Below are 19,974 nucleotides of genomic sequence, written 5' to 3'. Positions count from 1 at the left end.
GTATTTTATAAAAAAATATGAACACTTACCACGCTGCACCTTGGTCCTCTTCTCCTTCTCCTGACGACGTGCGTTACAAACAGACACATCTTAACGTGATCTGTTGTGACGACCCTCCAACTTTGTCTGCCATATTCTTTCTCTTTGCTCTTGTTTTCCTTATTAGAATGTCGGCGGGCAGAGCTGGGAGGGTCGTCAGCGACATGGGACACACCTGGGCCCGGGTATCTCCCGGGATAAATACACCTCTTCCCTATTCATTGAGGAGACTCTCTCCATGCAGACACACTGATAGAGTTTGGTTGTGGCATTTTTTTGGCCGGTTTGTTTGTTTAGGCACCTTTCAACACCCCTCATTATCACATCTCTGCACGCAAACACTCACTTACACTATTGAATACACACACCATTGTTTATTGTATTTAGGTTATTTCAGTTAATAAATATATTTTGTTATTCCTTATCTCCAAGTTGTCTCCCTTTTTGTTACGAATTTCGAGCCGGTTCGTGACACTGTTCAGAGGAGACTAGTAGTGATTTCGTTGCAGCAATTCACACAAAGGACACCAATAAGGAAATACTTGCTTTGGTCAAGAAACACGAGCAATGGACATTAGACCGGTGGAAAGTCCAAATTGTAGGCTTTTGGTACCAACCGCCGTGTCTTTGTGAGACAGAGTAGGTGAACAGATCTCCGCATGCGTGGTTCCCTGGTGACACTGTCGGTGATTTAGGCACACTTAACCAGCATGGCTACCCCAGCATTCTGCAGCAATACGCCATCCCATGTGGTTTGCGCTTAGTGGGACTATCATTTGTTTTTCAACAGGACAATGACCCAAAACACACCTCCAGGCTGTGTAAGGGCTATTTGACCAGTAAGGAGAGTGATGGAGTGCTGCATCAGATGACCTGGCCTTCACAATCACCCAACTTCAACCCAATTGAGATGGTTTGGGATGAGTTGGACGGCAGAGTGAAGGAAAAGCAGCCAACAAGAGCTCAGCACATGTAGGAACTCCTTCAAGACTATTGGAAAAACTGTCATCAAGGCAAAGGGTGGCTACTTTGAAGAATCTAAAATAGAACATGTGTTTTAATTTGTTTAACACTGTACTACCTGATTCCAGTTGTGTTATTTCATTATGCTACAATGTAGAAAATAGTATAAATAAAGAAAAGTAGGTGTGTAGGTGTGTGAGTAGGTGTGTCCAAACTTTTGACTGGTACTGTAGGTATTACAGACTCAGTCAGGGAGAGGTTGAAAATGTCAGCGAAGACACTTGCCATTTGGTCCGCTCATGCGTTGAGTACACGCCTGGTAATCCGTCTGGCCCCACGGGTTTGTGAATGTTGACCATGTTTAAAGGTCTTGCTCACATCGGCCACGGAGAGCATGATCACACAGTCGTCCGAAACAGCTGGTGCTCTCCTGCATACCCCAGTGCGAGCACAAAAGGGAGAACAAACGGGATTTAGCCCGTCTAGTAGGCCTGCCTCACTGGGCAGCTCGTGGTTGGGTTTCTCTTTGTAGTCTGTAATTGTTTGCAAGCCCTGCACTGGACACCATGCCTGGACGGGACACCGGCGCAGAGGAAGGCTCCTGCCCTAGAGTTGGACTGGACGCCTTGCCTGAAAGCTCCGGACCGTCGCTGGAGGTTCCGGACTGTGGACCGTTGCAGAAGGTTCCGGACTGTGGACCGTCGCAGGAGGTTCCGGACTGTGAACCGCGACGGTTCACTGCCAGGATTTCCTCCCAAGTCCAGGATCCCTTCCCATCCAAGATCTCCTCCCAAGTCCAGGATACCTTCTCCTCATGGGCACACTGCTTGGTCCTGGTGTGGTGGGATCTTCTGTCACGGTCGTCAAAATAACATTCGGACCAAGGCGCAGCGTGATATGGGCTCCACATCTTTTTATTAGTGAAACACAAAAAAACAATAAAGAGCAAATAACACTTGAAGCTATGGAGTGCTCACAGGCAACTACACATAAACAAGATCCCACAAAACACTGTGGGAAAATGGCTGCCTAAATATGATCCCCAATCAGAGACAACGATAAACAGCTGGCTCTGATTGGGAATCATACCAGGCCAACATAGAAATAAAACAACCTAGATTACCCACCCTAGTCACACCCCGACCTAACCAACATAGAGAATAAAAAGGCTCTCTATGGTCAGGGCGTGTGTGTGTGTGTGTGTGTGTGTGTGTGTGTGTGTGTGTGTGTGTGTGTGTGTGTGTGTGTGTGTGTGTGTGTGTGTGTGTGTGTGTGTGTGTGTGTGTGTGTGTGTGTGTGTGTGTGTGTTGAGGGAGAGAAGATTGGGTGCCAGGCCCTTACACTGTTGAACAGCCGCTGCAGACGGGACGGTGTACACGATCTCCAGCTACTTTGCATGTGTTGGAGCTGGCATGGCACACCAGGTGTGACCGGCAGCTGGCCTCTCAACCACAGACATGAGGGTAATAACACTCCATTACTATCCTGCTGTTCTCAGTCAGAGCTGGTTGTTGTGGGTGTGTTGTAGCCTATTAAGTATTGCCAAATCAATCTTCATTTAATTTGTTTTTCTATTTGTTCCAAGTGATTAATTCACCAGATGTTCCTACTTTTTACTTGTGTAAATAGTACAGAACATGACAAAGTAGCCTATGTTCTTTCATAGTTCTGACATATATGATATTGATATCTCTATTCCTTTGAAGCCAAGTACAAGTCCAGTTGTTGAAACTGGTTATGCTCTCCCGAAGGGTTCGTAATCAGACTGACTGATGTTTCTCATAAAGTCAACAACATTTAGTCAGCAACTCGGCACACTCACTGCAATTGCGCTGTGGTCGGGTGATTGAGAGTTAACAGTTTTGTGTAGAAAAGAGACCATTAACAGTGCCCTTAATAGGGAGAAGAAAAGAGGAGGGAGTGAAGCAGAGAGGAGGGAGTAGAGGAAAATAAAGTTGGTGTTTTGCCATTTACATTAGCTGGGGCTGGGGGGGTTGTCTTTGCAAAGCTTATAATAGCCTTCTGCCCCTTTCCTTTTATTATTCAAACAGAGAGGGGGGGAAAGCAAGTGGAAATGGCCCTAAAAAAATAGCATAGATATGTGAGGAGGTTTGCGTAGAACGTGATAACGGTTCAGGTACTGTGATGTTTTCCATGAGCCCCACTAAATACTACATTGTTAGCCCTGGACAGGATATCCCACAGGGGAATGACGGGTGGGGGGTAGTAGGGTTGTTGTTTGCATTTGTGTGTTTGTGTGTGTGTGCGTGTGTGTGCATACGTGCGTGTGTGTGTGTTTTTTGGTCCATTTTGCTGATATCGGACTCCAAATTCCAACTGGCTGAAGGCAGCCCCTCCCTCTCCACCCTGGGTAATGGAAAAAATGATGTAGGGATTCCAGTCTGAGAGCAAATATGTGCACTTTGACCCCTATCCCTCCACTGCTAAAATTCACTCACCTAAAAATAGAAAAACCTGGAAATAATAACACTTTCTCAGGTTTCAAGAGCTGTGATTCAGCCCTTTTAAAACTGTGACAACAATGTCTCAACTGTACATTTATAATATTTTGGAATTCACTATACTTCAGAGTCCCAAGTCCAAGTCTCAAGACATAACTTTTTCAATCGCAAGGGAATGACCTGCAGCATAAATTCATTTAAACTCTGTGTGTCTCATTATTTATCAGCTTGGAAATCTACATAAACATGTAATGTTCTAAGCAGCATATTTATTTTATATCTTCATCTGACACCTAACTCTACTAAAGACGGTAAATAAGAGGCAGACATACAGTTGAAGTTGGAAGTTTACATACACCTTAGCCAAATACATTTAAACTCAGTTTTTCACAACTCCTGCCTCCTTGCTCGCACACACTTTTTCAGTTCTGGCCACAAATTTTCTAAAGGATTGAGGTCAGGGCTTTGTGATGGCCACTCCAATACCTTGACTTTGTTGTCCTTAAGCCATTTTTCCAAGCATGTCTTGCTTCAATATATCCACATAATTTTCCAACCTCATGATGCCATCTATTTTGTGAAGTGCACCAGTCCCTCCTGCAGCAAAGCACCCCCACAACATGAGGCTGCCACCCCCGTGCTTCACGGTTGGGATGGTGTTCTTTGGTTTGCTCGCCTCCCTCTTTTTCCTCCAAACATAACGATGGTCATTATGACCAAACAGTTCTATTTTTCGCACCAAAGTATGTGTCTCCTTCCAGTGCGGTAGATGGCTGCGTGGTCCCATGGTGTTTATACTTGCATTCTATTGTTTGTACAGATGAACGTGGTACCTTCAGGCTTTTGGAAATTGCTCCCAAGGATGAACCAGACTTGTGGAGGTCTACAATTCTTTTTCTGAGGTCTTTTTTTCTGAGGCTGATTTCTTTTGATTTTCCCATGAGTTTGAAGGTAGGCCGCGAAATACATCCACAGGTACACCTCCAATTGACTCAAATTATGTCAATTAGCCTATGAGAAGCTTCTAAAGCCATGACATAATTTTCTGGAATTTTCCAAGCTGTTTAAAGGCACAGTCAAGTCAGTGTATGTAAACCTCTGACCCACTGGAATTGTGATACAGTGAATTATAAGTTAAATAATCTGTCAGTAAACAATAGTTGGAAAAATGACTTGTGTCATGCACAAAGTAGATATCCTAACTGACTTGCCAAAACTATAGTTTGTTAACAAGACATTTGTGGAGGGGTTGAAAAATTCGTTTTAATGACTACAACCTAAGTGTATGTAAATTCCGACTTCAACTGTAGTAGGTAATAAAGGCCTGTGATGTGGTGTGTTTCTCATGCAAACAATTAGGTCTCTCTCTCACTCTCCGCATAGTTGTTGAAGTAGATCTATAGCTACGGCTACACTGAGGCTATTCATGTCTTTTTCCTACACACTATGCACACAATTCAGCACGTGTACTCTGAGCGACTAGGGAGGTCCCTCTACTGATCTGGAACCTGGAAACAGCCCCCATCCTGCTCCACACAGCATAGCCACTAAGTCTATTTTCTGATGCCGGGGGCGGCAATTAACCCCGTCCATGATTTCAATTTGAGCAGTTCACAAAGTCCGCCTTCTCTGCCTGAACTGTACCCTTAAATTGATGACACATTTCTGCTACTCCCTTTCTTGGCCTGGGTGGATCCCACTGTGAGGCCGACCTATTTTGTTGCTCCCTTAGGAGAGGTCTATAATATCCCCCCTTCTAATTTACCCTCTTTCACCAATTAATTTGGAACGCTGCATTCTTGTGGGACAAAATGTCAGTTATTTTCTGAAAGAGGCTGGTGGACTAAATCAGGTTAATTCGAGAGGGATTGTGACTAATGAGATGTACTTGCTTCTTTAAAGTGGTTACTGTACTTCTTTTATAATTTCACAAATTCAGCATGGTTTGACAGATGAATGCAAGGGCTCCACCACATGGCTTTCACCAGAACAGGGCCCTTATCTGAACCAATGAAGGAACATTTGGAACACTCTCTTGAACACATGAGTTTGTATCCTGTTGTAAACCTTTTGTTTGCACTTGTAAATAATGGATACTCCCTCATTTGTGCTATAGAGTTTATACAGTGCATTCAGAAAGTATTCAGACCCGATGACTTTAATACATTTTAGAATAAGGCTGTAATGTAACAAAATGTGGAAAAATAGTTTCCCCCCCCTCATCAATCTACACACAACATCCCATAAAAACAAAACGTTTTTTGAAATTTTTGAAGAAAAAAAAAATACTGAAATATAATATTTACATAAGTATTCAGACCCTTTACTCGGTACTTTGTTTTAGCACATTTGGCAGTGATTATAGCATCGAGTCTTCTTGGGTATGACGCTATAAGCTTGGCACACCTGTATTTTGAGAGTTTATCCCATTCTTCTCTGCAGATCCTCTCAAGCGCTGTCAGGTTGGATGGGGAGCGTTGCTGCACAGCTATTTTCAGGTCTCTCCAGAGATGTTCGATCAGGTTCAAGTCCGAGCTCTGGCTGAGCCACTCAAGGACATTCAGAGACTTGTCCCGAAGTTACTCCTGCAATGTCTTGGCTGTGTGCTTAGGGTTGTTGTCCTGTTGGAAGGTGAACCTTCGACCTAGTCTGAGGTCTTGAGCGCTCTGGAACAGGTTTTTATCAAGGATCTCAGTCTCCCAGTCCCTGCCGCTGAAAAACATCACCACAGCATGACTCTGCCACCACCATGCTTCACCGTAGGGATGGTGCCAGGTTTCCTCCAGATGTGACCCTTGGCATTCAGGCCAAAGAGTTCAATCTTGGTTTCATCAGACCAGAGAATCTTGTCTCTCATGGTCTGTGAGTCTTTTGGTGCCTTTTGGTAAACTCCAAGCGGGCAGCCATGTGCCTTTTACTGATGAGTGGCCTCCGTCTGCCCGCTCTACCATAAAGGCCTGATTGGTGGAATGCTGCAGAGATGGTTGTCCTTCTAGAAGAGGAACTCTGGAGCTCTGTCAGAGTGACCATCGGGTTCTTGGTCACCTCTCTGGCCAAGGCCCTTCTCCCCTGATTGCTCAGTTTAGCCAGGCGGCTAGAATCTTGATGGTTCCAAACGTCTTCCATTTAAGAATGATGGCGATGGTGTTCTTGGGGACCATTAATGCTGCAGAAATGTTTTGGTACCCATCCCCAGATCTGTGCCTCGACTCAATCCTGTCTCGGAGCTCTACGGACAATTCCTTCCACCTCATGGCTTGGTTTTTGCTCTGCACTGTCAACTGTGGGAACTTATATATACAGGTATCAATATAAATCATGTCCAATCAATTGAATTTACCACAGGTGGACTCCAATCAAGTTGTAGAAACATCTCAAGGATGATCAATGGAAACAGGATGCACCTGAGCTCAATTTCGAGTCGCATAACAAACGGTCTGAATACTTATGTAAATAAGGTATTTCAGTTTTAAAAAATGTTTACATTTTCAAACATTTCTATAAACCTGTTTTCACTTTGTCATTATGGGTTATTGTGTGTCGATTGATGAGGACAATTCTTTATTTAATACATTTTAGATTTGGGCTGTAGCGTAACAAAATATTAACGTAACATAATGTGGAAAAAGTCAAGGGGTCTGATTACTTTCCGAATGCACTGTAAGTGGGAGCACAGAGAACGTACTTCACCTGTTGTTGTCTTGCCATACCAATTCTTGGCTGCAAGAAAAGTGCAAACAACTATTTGGGGTGGGAATTGTTCAAAACTATAACTGTACAAAATATATTTCACCAAAGGACAGACAAGCTTCTCACACTTGTTGCGCTTTCATTAGCATACAGTCAATCTCACGCTGTCATTCCCACCCTAGAGAAATAGCCGCCCTTACTTAGAAACAAAGAGGAGGTAGCATTCAGACCAAGACCACCCCCTTCCCACTCTCTTATTTATTTTCCGCTTCATTCAAAACCTTAACTGGCAATTGTCAAATGACTTGCGACCTTCTCCTCCACAATCCAGAATCCTGGTAATGAGAAGGTGTATTCTAAATATACTCTACAGGATTTAGACTTTTTGTCACTTGTCTAGCTAAGGGATCCTGAAGGTGTTGACAACTGGCTTGTGTAGCTAGGTAACCACCATTGCCAAACTGGAAACAAACCCTTCTCTGTGCTCTACTCAGACCCTTTATGCCCAACAGAGTTAGTCTTAATTGACATTAACTTATAGCCTTGCCCAGATAAAAAATGACGGGCTTGTTCCACCTTGTGACTGACAGATGTTTGCTCTGCAGCTCATTTTAGTCAACCATCAACTGATTCTGGCAGATAAAGCGTTACGACCATATACAGACAATACCAAACTGGATAATCATAAAAGGGACAACATTTGATTATAGTCTTTACTGTTATTAACATCCTTTCACAGGACACTGTCTATTTCATTGAATTGGTGTACATTTCACTGCTACGATAAACAAGCTGAATTTGTACAGAATGACAGTGTGACCTAAATGTCAAATCCTGGCCAATCATGTCAAATACTGGTGAAAGATATCCATTACAGTAGTGTGCCACTTGTGTCAATTAATACACTCAATGGCTTTGTCTGAGAAGCTTACATCCTTGCTATTCAGACCCGTCACTCAGTACTTTGTTTTCGCACCTTCGGCAGTGATTACAGCATTGAGTCTTCTTGGGTATGACGCTACAAGCGTGGCACACCTGTATTTTGAGAGTTTATCCCATTCTTCTCTGATCATCTCCTCCGCCGAGCTTTGAGAGTTATTAACGATAGAAGGATGGAGGAAGCAAAGATTTGACAGCTTGTGACGTTTTCAGACAAAGTAATGAACATTTTTTATCATTGCAATAACCATACTGTTCCAGGGGATGGCAGTAATGATTAACACACATAAAACAGTCAACAGTGTTGGCCACCAACTACAACTTTAATTGTTCACCAAATACGAAAGGTAGAGACAAAAGGATACAACCTAAACATTATACTGTTGCTGTTTATGTTGCCACAGAGGTGCATATTGCCCCTAAAGAGAAGGGAAGAACCTTGGGAATCCTAGGTATATCACAGGATTTATCGTAGACTCATAGGCCCTATACTGTACTGGTCCATTCTGTATTTTGGTCCATTCAACTCCACACCTATGTGCTTTATCATAGCCAAGACAACTCTATACCCTGACAGCATCAGAGAAAGCCCCCTCTCCCTTGATCTGATCAGTCAATTGATTCATGATAATCTATTTAAGACTGGAATAGTAATGGAGGATAATGTGGTTTATGTGGTTTATGTGGTTTATGTGGTTTATGATTATGTGGTAGAGTGACAGGCATAGCATTGCAAAAGTCTGGCAACTTTCCACAAAATGCTTTTTTCCCCCTCCAGAAATCCTGGTTTGAGTATTCGGGATTTCCTACTTATTTCCTCCTGATTCTTGGAATCTTCCAACCCTGTTTTCTGGAAAACCTGGACATTTTGGGAACATTTATGACATTTTGCAACCCTAGAAAGGTAGTCTTCCTAGGCATGCAGGTTGCCTTCCACATGAACAACTTTCCGACAATTTTCGAGACTACTTTTTGACGTCGCTTTCCCTTTATGTCCACTGGGTGGCAGCCTCTTCACAGGCTCAGAGTAATCAGGAGGTAATCTAAATAACATTAGGCCATAGACTCCACACTGGGCACAGATGTCAATTCAAGATCTATTCCTCGTTGGTTCAACGTAATTTAATTGAAATGACCTGGAAACAACGTTGATTCAACCTGTGTGCTCCCAGTGAGTCAACAGCCTTAAAGCATTACGGGTTGTTTGTTTCAGTTTTTGTGAGTTTTCCTCTGCCATGCTAACACGTGAAGTGTATTCCTATAACATGCATTACAATTTGCTGTGTTTCACGTATTGAAATAAAGTAACAGATGGACAGAGATGTAGATACTAAACTGGAATTTCACATTATTTAGCCTACAGTAGCCTACACAATGGAAGTGGCCTCACAAACCTCGTTAACCCCAGGTGGATTGGGTTGAGACATGGTGCTATCAACTTATCACAATGGGTGCTGGGTAAAATCAAATTAGGTTGTTGATATGTAAGATAATGTCACATCTGACAGGTCTGGGACAGCTGTTTGGCCCCCTCAGAATGTCCTCTCTCACAGAGGGAGGTGTTTGTGCCTCTGTGACAGCTGTCATTACCCCCTCCTCCTTCTCCACCTCCTCCTCCTCCCCCTCTGCTTTCCGCTTCATTTCTTCTCCTTATAACCTCTCTCACATTACTTTTGATATGCTTTACTAAAATTGCATTGGCCAGTACAGCACTGTAATTCCATAATATATGCTATTTACATAACAGTAAACTGAGTCTTTTTCCCTTTAAGGAGTGGCATTTGCAATATCATGCATACTGCCACACACATGCACGCATGCAGGGGCACACACCCCCCTCCCCTGGATCCTGTTAACATCACACCCATGCGCAGCGCTCATATATCAGGTTTTTATCAAATATCAGGATTGGCTGGCTATGGCTATATGATTCATGGTGAAGTTTCCGTGGTATCTCTTGACTTGTATGCTATGCTTGTTTCCCATTGTTGTCGACTGTTTGATCTAGGACAATGCTCCGGTCAAATTCCTTGATAAAAGAGTACAGATTAGCCAGAGGATGCAGGTTCTAGAACATTTTCAAGAGCCCACAGGCTACAGCGGACAAACTAGTGTGGCTGAATGAGCTACAGTAAATTACTGTAATAGGTTCTCACACACACATACAGTACATACAGTGCCTTCAGAAATAATTAATCCCCGTGATTTATTCCACATTTTATTGTTCCAGCTCAAATTCAAAATGGATTAAATTGATTGATTTTCTCACCAATCTGCACACAATACCACATAATGCTTGAACATATGGAGAGTGGTACTCAGTAATGTGTTGTATTGGATTTGTCCCAAACATAACACTTTGTATTCAGGACAAAAAGTGAATTGCTTTGCCACATTTTTTCAGTATTGTTTTAATGCCTTGTTGCAAACAGGATGCATGATTAGGAATATTTTTATTCTATACTGTAATATTTGTGTTGTGGAGAACTGACCAGGCAGGAGACAGGAGTACAGTTAGTTTTCGTTTAGTCAAAACCTCTCGAGCTCTACAGTTCCCGGGCACACTAGTGCGCATGTGCATTTCCTGTTAGGTGTAGTAACGTAACACTGTCGTAATACATCACCGCTTAGTAACAGCATAGTAACTAATATAAACAGATGTAGATCCCAGATACTACATATACAAGCTTCCATCTTTTCACTCTATCAATTAGATTAGTATTGTGGAGTAACTACAATGTTGTTGATCCATCCTTAGCTAAATTTCCATCTGACAATGTGCCCAAAGTAAACTGCCTGTTACTCAGGCCCAGAAGCCAGGATATGCATATAATAGCATTGGATAGAAAACACTTTGAAGTTTCTAAAAATTTTCAAATAATGTCTGAGACTATAACAGAATTGATATGGCAGGTGAAAATCCGAAGAAAAACCAAACAGAATTTTTACAAATTGAGGTCCCAGGGTCTTATAATGGAAAGCTATGGGTCCTATGTAATTTCGGCTCCCAGATTGCAATTCCTATGGCTTTCACTAGATGTCAACAGTCTTTATTCAAGGTTTTTTAGTTTTTGTGAAGAGACCACCGGAACAATATCAGTCTTTCTGTGCGTGGTGGCACGCGCTTACTAATTTTACTTTCCCATTGAACATACTACTTTCCGCATGAAATATTATAGTTTATTTAAATTTGAGGGTACCTGAGGATTAAATAGAAACGTCGTTTGACTTGTTTGGACGAAGTTTAGCGGTAGCTTTTTGGATTCCTTTGTCTGCATGTTGAACGAGTGGATTACTGAAATCGATGGCCCCAACTAAATTTTCTTTTTGGGATATAAAGAAGGATTTTATCTAACAAAACGACCATTCATGTTGTAACTGGGACCCTTGGGATTGCAAACAGAGGAAGATTTTCAAAAGTAAGTGATTTATATAATCGCTATTTGTGATTTTGTGAAACCTGTGTTGGTTGAAATAAATGTTAACGTGGGGCACCGTCCTCAGACAATCGCATGGTATGCTTTCGCTGTAAAGCCTATTGTAAATCGGACAATGCAGTTAGATTAAGAAGAATTGAAGCTTTTAAATGGTATAAGAAACTTGTATGTTCATGAATGTTTAATATTACAAATATTTATTTGAATTGCGCGCCCTCCAATTTCACCGGATGCTGTCGACAACTCTTCAGCTGTTTTAAAGTCAGCATTGGCCTCATGGGGAAATCCCTGTGCGGTTTCCTTCCTCTCCGCTGTATCTTTGTCGTGACTGGGTGTATTGATACACCATCCAAAGAGTAATTAATAACTTCACTATGCTCAAAGGGATATTCAATGTCTGCTTTTTCTTTTACCCACCCACCAATATATATATATATATGCTCTTCTTTGCGAGGCATAGGAAAACCTCTCTGGACTTTTGTGGTTTAATCTGAGTTTGAAATTCAGGTGTGTATGAAACTAGACAAAACAATTGGAATAATGAGAAATGGAGCGGCGATGGCTAGAAAGCCGGTGACGTCGACCGCCGAACGCTGCCTGAACAAGGAGAGGAGCCGACTTCAGTGGAAGTCGTGACAGTACCCCTCCCCTTGACGCGCGGCTCCAGCGGCGCGCAGACACCGGCCTCGGGGACGACCCGGAGGGCGAGGTGCAGGGCGATCCGGACGGAGACGGTGGAAGTCCCACAGCATAGAAGGGTCCAACACGTCCTCCTCCGGAACCCAGCATCTCTCCTCCGGACCATACCACTCCCTGTCCATGAGGTACTGAAGGCCCCCCGCCCGACGTCTCGAATCCAGGATGGATCTAACGGAGTACGCCGGGGCCCCCTCGATGTCCAGAGGGAGTGGGGGAACCTCCCGCACCTCCTCTTCCTGAAGCGGACCAGCCACCACCGGCCTGAGGAGAGACACATGGAACGAGGGGTTAATGCGGTAATCGGGAGGAAGCTGTAACCTGTAACATACCTCGTTCACTCTCCTCAGAACTTTAAATGGTCCCACAAACCGCGGACCCAGCTTCCGACAGGGCAGGCGGAGGGGCAGGTTTCAGGTCGAGAGCCGGGCCCGGTCCCCTGGTGCGAACACCGGAGCCTCACTGCGGTGACGGTCTGCGCCAACCTTCTGGCGCAGCACGGCGCGCTGAAGATGGACATTGGCGGCGTCCCATGTCTCCTCCGCACGCCGGAACCAGTCATCAACCGCAGGAGCTTCTGACTCTGATGCCAAGGAGCCAGAACTGGCTGATAACCCAACACACACTGGAAGGGAGAGAGGTTAGTAGAGGAGTGACGGAGCGAATTCTGGGCCATCTCTGCCCTAGGTTACAAACGCTGCCCACTCCCCCGGCCGGTCCTGGCAATAGGTCCTCAGAAACTTACCCGCGTCCTGGTTTACTCTCTCCACCTGCCCAGTACTCTCGGGGTGAAAACCTGAGGTAAGGCTAACCGAGACCCCCAGACGTTCCATGAACGCCCTCCAGACCCTCGATGTGAACTGGGGACCTCGATCAGACACTATATCCTCAGGCACCCCATAGTACCAGAAGACGTGAGTAAACAAAGCCTCCGCAGTTTGTATGGCCGTAGGGAGGCCGGGCAAAGGGAGGAGACGACAGGACTTAGAAAAACGATCCACAATGACCAGGAACATGGTGTTACCCTGTGAAGGTGGAAGATCGGTTATGAAATCCACCGACAGGTGTGACCATGGCCGTTGTGGAATGGGTAAGGGTTATAACTTACCTCTGGGCAGGTGCCTAGGAACCTTACACTGGGCGCACACCGAGCAGGAGGAAACATAAACTCTCACATCTTTAGCCAAAGTGGGCCACCAGTACTTCTCACTAAGACAGTGCACCGTACGACCAATCCCAGGATGACCAGAGGAGGGTGATGTGTGAGCTCAAGAGATCATGCGGTCGCGGACAGCAGACGGAACTTACAGACGCCCAGCTGGACACTGAGTGGGAATGGCTCTGCACGTAACGCCCACTCAATGTCCGCATCCAGCTACCACACTACCGGCGCCACCAATCAAGAGGCGGGGAGTATGGGAGTGGGATCCATGGACCGCTCCTCTGTGTCATACAGCCGGGACAGTGCGTCTGCCTTACCGTTCTGGGAACCTGGTCTGTACGAAAGGGTGAAAACAAAACGAGTGAAAAACATGGCCCACCTTGCCTGACGGGGGTTCAATCTCCTCGCTGCCCGGATGTACTCCAGGCTGCGGTGGTCAGTCCAGATGAGAAAAGGGTGTTTAGCCCCCTCAAGCCAATGTCTCCACGCCTTCAACGCTTTGACTACAGCCAACAACTCCCGATCCCCCACATCATAGTTATGCTCCGCCGGGCTGAGCTTCTTCGAGAAGAAAGTACAGGGGCGGAGTTTCGGTGGCGTACTCGAGCGCTGTGAGAGCACGGCTCCTATCCCAGCCTCGGACGCGTCCACCTCCACTATGAATGCCAAAGAGGGATCCGGATGGGCCAGCACGGGAGCCGAGGTAAACAGAGCCCTTAGCTTCCCAAAAGCCCTGTCCGCCTCAGACGACCACTGCAACCTTACAGGGCCCCCCTTTAGCAGTGAGGTAATGAGAGCTGCTACCTGACCAAAACCCTGGATAAATCTCCGGTAGTAATTGGCAAACCTTAAAAATCGCTGCACCTCCTGTAACGTGGTGGCGGTCGGCCAATTAAGCACGGCTGCAATGCGGTCACAATCTATCTCCACCCCTGATGTGGAAATGCGATACCCTAGGAAGGAGACGACCTGCTGGAAGAACAGGCATTTCTCAGCCTTGACGTACAGGTCATGCTCCAACAGTCGTCCAAGTACCCTGCGCACCAAGGACACATGCTTGGCGCGTGTAGCGGAGTATATCAGAATGTCATCGATATACACCACTACACCCTGCCCGTGCAGGTCCCTGAAAATCTCGTCTACAAAGGCTTGGAAAACTGATGGAGCATTCATCAACCCGTACAGCATGACGAGGTACTCATAATGCCCTGTGGTGTTACTAAAATATGTCTTTCACTCATCTCCCTCACAGATACGCACCAGCTTATATGCACTCCTGAGATCCAGTTTCGTGAAGAAGCGCACCCCATGCATTGACTCAGTCACCATGGCGATAAGAGGTAGCGGGTAACTGTACTTCACCGTGATCTGATTGAGACCTCTCACAAAAAAGAAACACGAGGAGGCGGGTGAGGTAGAGGGGCGAATGTACCCAATTGCAAGGATTTAGAGACATATGTATCCATAGCCATCGTCTCCGCTTGCGACAGGGGATACACGTGACTCCTGGGAAGCGCAGTGTCTGCCAGGAGATTTATCGTACAATCCCCCCGTCGATGATGTGGTAATTGAGTCGCCTTCTTTTTACAGAAGGCGAGAGCCAAATCGGCATATTCTGGGGGGGATGTGCACGGTGGAGACCTGGTCTGGTTTTTGCACCGTGGTAGCACCAACGGCAACCCCTACACACCTCCCCGAGCACTCTCGCGACCACCCCGTGAGAGTTTTCTGTTGTCAGGAGATAGTGGGATTATCATAAGCTAACCAGGGAAAGCCTAGTACGCAGGAGAGTCAATGAGGAAGAGACTGATTTTCTCCTCGTGACCTCCCTGCATTACCATGCCCAAAGAGATGGTGACTTCCCTGATTAGCCCGGCTCCTAATGGTCGACTATCTAGAGCGTGAACCAGGAAAGGTCTAACTACAGGAATAATAGGGATCCCTAAACTAAGGCTAGCGCTCTGTCAATAAAATCGACTCCTTTTACCAGGGTAACTACTCCTGCTGACTCCATAGTAGGTGTGAAATTCTGTTAGGCGAGGTGTATGGAGGCGAAGTCAAACGCAGGAGAGCCGAGTATAATAACAGGAGCACTTTAATACCGGTAAATAATATACAGCACATAACAAATAAACAAGTGCCAAAACACGGTCAAAAACAAAACTGCAACGGCTGGAAAAATACACGTAACAAATACCACCCTCAACAATAAACAATTTCACACAAAGACATGGAGGGGAACAGAGTACTAAATACATGCAGTTGATTATGGAATGAAAACCAGGTGTGTATGAAACTAGACAAAACAAATGGAATAATGAGAAATGAAGCGGCGATGGCTAGAAAGCCGGTGACGTCGACCGCCGAACGTCGCCCGAACAAGGAGAGGAGCCGACTTCAGCGGAAGTCGTGACACTGTTTCAAGCTAAGATTGTTAATGTTGTAAATGACTATGTCTACACTGTATTTCTGATCAATTTGATGTTATTTTAATGGGCAAAATGTGTTTTTTTCAAAACAAGGACATTTCTAAGTGCCAGCATCTTGGTAGATAGTGTGGTCTACAGCTTATCATGAGGTACTCTACCTCAGGCGAGCAATACCTTGAACATTTTAGACATTGCGCACCAGCTGTCATTCACAAATAGACACCCCCACCCCTCATCTTACCAGACGTAGCTGTTCTGTTCTGCCGATGCACGGAAAACCCAGCCAACTGTATATTATCTGTGTCGTCGTTCAGCCACGTCTCGGTAAAACATAAGATATTACCGTTTTTAATGTCCCGTTGGTAGGATAGTTTGGGATGGAGAGCGTAGAGGCGGGTTGCCCACTCGCCAACGAATTCTCACAAGGCACCCGATCTCCGCCCCCTGCATTTCCGTATTTTCTTCACGTGAATGACAGGGATATTGGGCCTGGTCTCGGAGAAGCAGTATGTCCTTTGCGTCAGACGCATTAAAGAAATATCTTTGTCCAGTTCGAGGTGAGTAATCGCTGTTCTGATATCCAGAAGCTATTTTCGGTCATAAGAGACGGTAGCAGCAACAATATGTATGAAATGAGTTTCAAACGATGCAAAAAAATTAAAAATAGCACACAGTTGGTTCGCAGCCCGTAAAACGGCAGCCATCCTCTCCGGCGCCTTTATGATTCACTCAGATCCCATACATTCCCGGAAGGCATTGCTGCAATAAATACAGTATTTTGTTATGTACCCTGCAACTTTAGCAAATGTTTTGTTGTCTGTAAATGTTTTTGTCTCATGTTGCACATACCTACCCCAGAAATAGTCTTACTATGTTACTGATTATATCCAGAGTATTTTCAGATTTTGTTAATATTTCTGCTTCTCTTATTGTTGTGTCCTCATCTTTGTCTAATACTTTTCCAAACTGTTCTCTTTCAATTGCTACCCTGGTTATGCATATGCATTTCATATTTCTTCTGTAAGAAACATTTCAATATAGCCATATCTGTATCAGCCAATTCCCACTAGTGTAAAGGGTTAATATACCACAACCACGATTTCCCATGTGTTTTGGAATTGAAGTATGGAGAGGGTTGAGGTACCTCAGCAAGTCCAGACCCTCTGACCTGATGCCTTGGCGGGAGCCTTTTGAGTTGTACACTCTGATCTGCTTGGACGGACCATCAAAGACCTGTCGAATATATTAAATACATGCGTATTTCATGACATGACATTAACATGACATTAAATGACATGACATTAAATTAGTCTTTGGTCTTCAACATGTCGCATAAATCATTAAGTGGACACCCACCTAAAGGATGTAATGGTCCCCTTTCTCAGTATCAGCTCTCACGGACCGAGGAAGAAGGTAAAGTAATTAAGTTCAGTCAATCTGCATTTCATACCTTCAGGTAACAAGACATGGACATGTCTGCTGTTAGTCCAACTGCACAACCAGGATATGAATGTACACACGGGAAGTGTTTTCACCTATTGAGAGAAAGTGTTACTCTGTTGTGTACCAGGGGAGATGTTTGTGTTACAGACATTACATTAATTACTACACTTCTAATATATTTGTATACTCACATCTTTGGTGTCCATTTCTGCTACTAGCTCCGTATTGGTGTCTAGCTGGGCAAACCTTATGTCTATTATGGATCTGTTGAGCTGAAAATGAAAAAGTGACAAACATAGCACTTGTATGGTTATGATTCGAAAGTGTTAGCCTTTTCATGACCAATGTTTGACATCAGTGACTGTAAGACTAGGTACATCGCTTACAAACTCAACTCCCCGGTCAGTGATGATACTCCTGAGTGGGGCAGCGGTCTAAGGCACTGCATCACAGTGCGAGAGGTGTCACTACAGACTCTGGTTCGATCCCGGGATGTATCACAACCGGGAGTCCCATAGGGCAGCGCACAGTTGGCCCTGCGTTGTCCTGGTTAGGGTCTGGCCGGTGTAGGCTGTCATTGTAAATAATAATTTGTTCTTAACTGACTTGCCTAGTTAAATAAAGGTGAAATAAACTTCTTGTCCCACAAGTCCAAAATCAAGAAGTTTATTGATGACTATTGAAGCATTCTCTGTTCCCGATTTGCCCTCCAGTGGTTCAGCAATCACCCATTTGCTGAAGAGGTCAGTCATGGTTAGGGCATACTGGTTACCAGCTGCGGTTCTCTTCTCAAAAAGGCCTATTAGATTGATGCCCATGGCAGACCATGCATGTCTAACATCGATGTAATGCATCACAACGGCCCGCTTTTTCATGTGATCATAGATTTGACACTCTGGGCACTCCTCAACCATATAGAACGAGAAAACATAGTACATTATATATAACAAAGGCAAATACTAATCTTAATTTATAACAACAGTAAAAAAAAACTGGTTGTTTGGATCCTGAGAGATATCTGCAAGTGCATACACATGATGTGAGAAATTTAACAACATGATGTCAAAATCAGAACACAATCAGAACGATTGGGAACTATTTCACTCTGGGAAGATTTTTACATTTTTGCAACATTCCTCGCCACATTCTCAACAGTAGAGATGGGGACGTCGTAGATGAGCAGAGACCAGAGTATCCTCAGGAGGATGCCATGCTGCTACATCCACACCTTGAAATGGCCGGGCAGTCCTGACCAGCGAACCGCTTTCAGCCAGCTCTCCAGCTCCTGACAGGTGGCCTGGATCTTTCAGGCAAGGTGTTCACTGGCTTTTCTGAGATGGTTGGGATCGGTGTTCCTGCGATGTTGAAGCGCAGGCGATTCTCATGCTGAACCGTCCGTAGTAGACCAGAATGAGGAATGCCACTTTGCCTGGGACATGGTGTTTGGTAATTGTATACTGCACCAGCTTGTCAATCTGTAGCCAGAGCACAGCCAGTTCTCCCTTGTTCTCTCACGCATTGCTGATGAGCTAGGTCACCACTCCTGTGTGCTCCAGACAACCAGAAACGTTTTGGATGCCTAATTTTTGCACTGAAGTGTCAATGTAGCTGTTGTTGGAGAGGAGGTCTGCCAGCCGCCTAGCTACAATGCTGAAGAAAATCTTCCCTTTGACACTTAGTAAGAAGAGGATCCCGAACTGGTCAATTCTCTTGGACTATTTTTTGTTTGGGATTATGGTGACCACATTTAAAAATACCCAAATGATTTTACGGGACACTAGCAGGATAGTGTAGCCTGCCGGATCTAGTAGAACCATGTGGAGGCGCCAGGGTCTGTGAGGTAGGGTGACTGTGGGCCTGGCTCCTCCTGCGTCTCACCAGGTTCGCTACCTGAGCGGTGTGCCCCTGCTTCCCCCTCCAAACATTTCATCCGGGACTGATGAACCTTAAGGCCATTCTTGCAGACCTTTCCGCAAACACATTCCATGCTCATAGTCGGTTGTCTGTTTCAATGCATCATAAACCTTTGGACCGTCACATTCTCCCCCCTCTCGTGCTCTCCTGGGAGTATGCTTCCATGAGTCGTTCTGTTTCCATGAGTCGATCTGCTTATTTTGTGTCTCCTTCTCACAGAGGATGCGGTTTGAGTTGCCAACCTGCCCCGGCCCGGGTTCCGTCTGTCACGATCGTGTTGACATGAACGAGAGGACCAAGGCGCAACATGATTTGAATACATCTTCTTTTTTAATAGCAACGACGAAGATGAACACTACACACTTATACAACACTAACGAAAACAACAAACGATCGTGAAAACTTCAAACGTAAGTGCACACACAAACTACTTACGTCGAACTATACAGATACACAAACAATGACCCACAAACAGCTAAAGCCTATGGCAGCCTTAAATATGGCTCCCAATTAGAGACAACCGAAATCAGCTGTCTCTAATTGAGAACCCATTCCGGCCACCATAGACTTTCCTAGAACTACACCCAACATAGACACAGCTAGACACATACACTAAACACCAAACCATAAACTACACCAAACACCCCCTCTACCATATAATACCCCAAAATACACACATACCCCATGTCACACCCTGACCTAACTAAAATAATAAATAAAACAAATAATACTAAGGCCAGGGCGTGACACCGTCTTTCCGAGCTGTCCACTGTCTCTCCAGTCGTCACCACACTATTCTT

General features: G+C 44.9%; 1 long non-coding RNA gene across 1 annotated transcript; it reads right to left on the bottom strand.

Moving 5' to 3' along the window:
- Positions 1 to 15,398: 15,398 nt before the first annotated feature.
- LOC129853094 (uncharacterized) lies at positions 15,399 to 18,985 on the bottom strand. Its single transcript, XR_008759081.1, has 4 exons — positions 17,452 to 18,985; positions 17,268 to 17,352; positions 16,962 to 17,050; positions 15,399 to 16,576 (listed from the first exon to the last, which is right to left on the bottom strand). It is a non-coding gene; the product is annotated as an uncharacterized LOC129853094 (long non-coding RNA).
- Between the last annotated feature and the right edge of the window lie 989 nt (positions 18,986 to 19,974).

The sequence above is a fragment of the Salvelinus fontinalis genome, chromosome 1, assembly GCF_029448725.1.
Source record: "Salvelinus fontinalis isolate EN_2023a chromosome 1, ASM2944872v1, whole genome shotgun sequence".
NCBI lineage: Eukaryota > Metazoa > Chordata > Actinopteri > Salmoniformes > Salmonidae > Salvelinus > Salvelinus fontinalis.
Note: the sequence above shows the minus strand (reverse complement) of the source record. Positions and strands in the feature narration are given on the sequence as shown.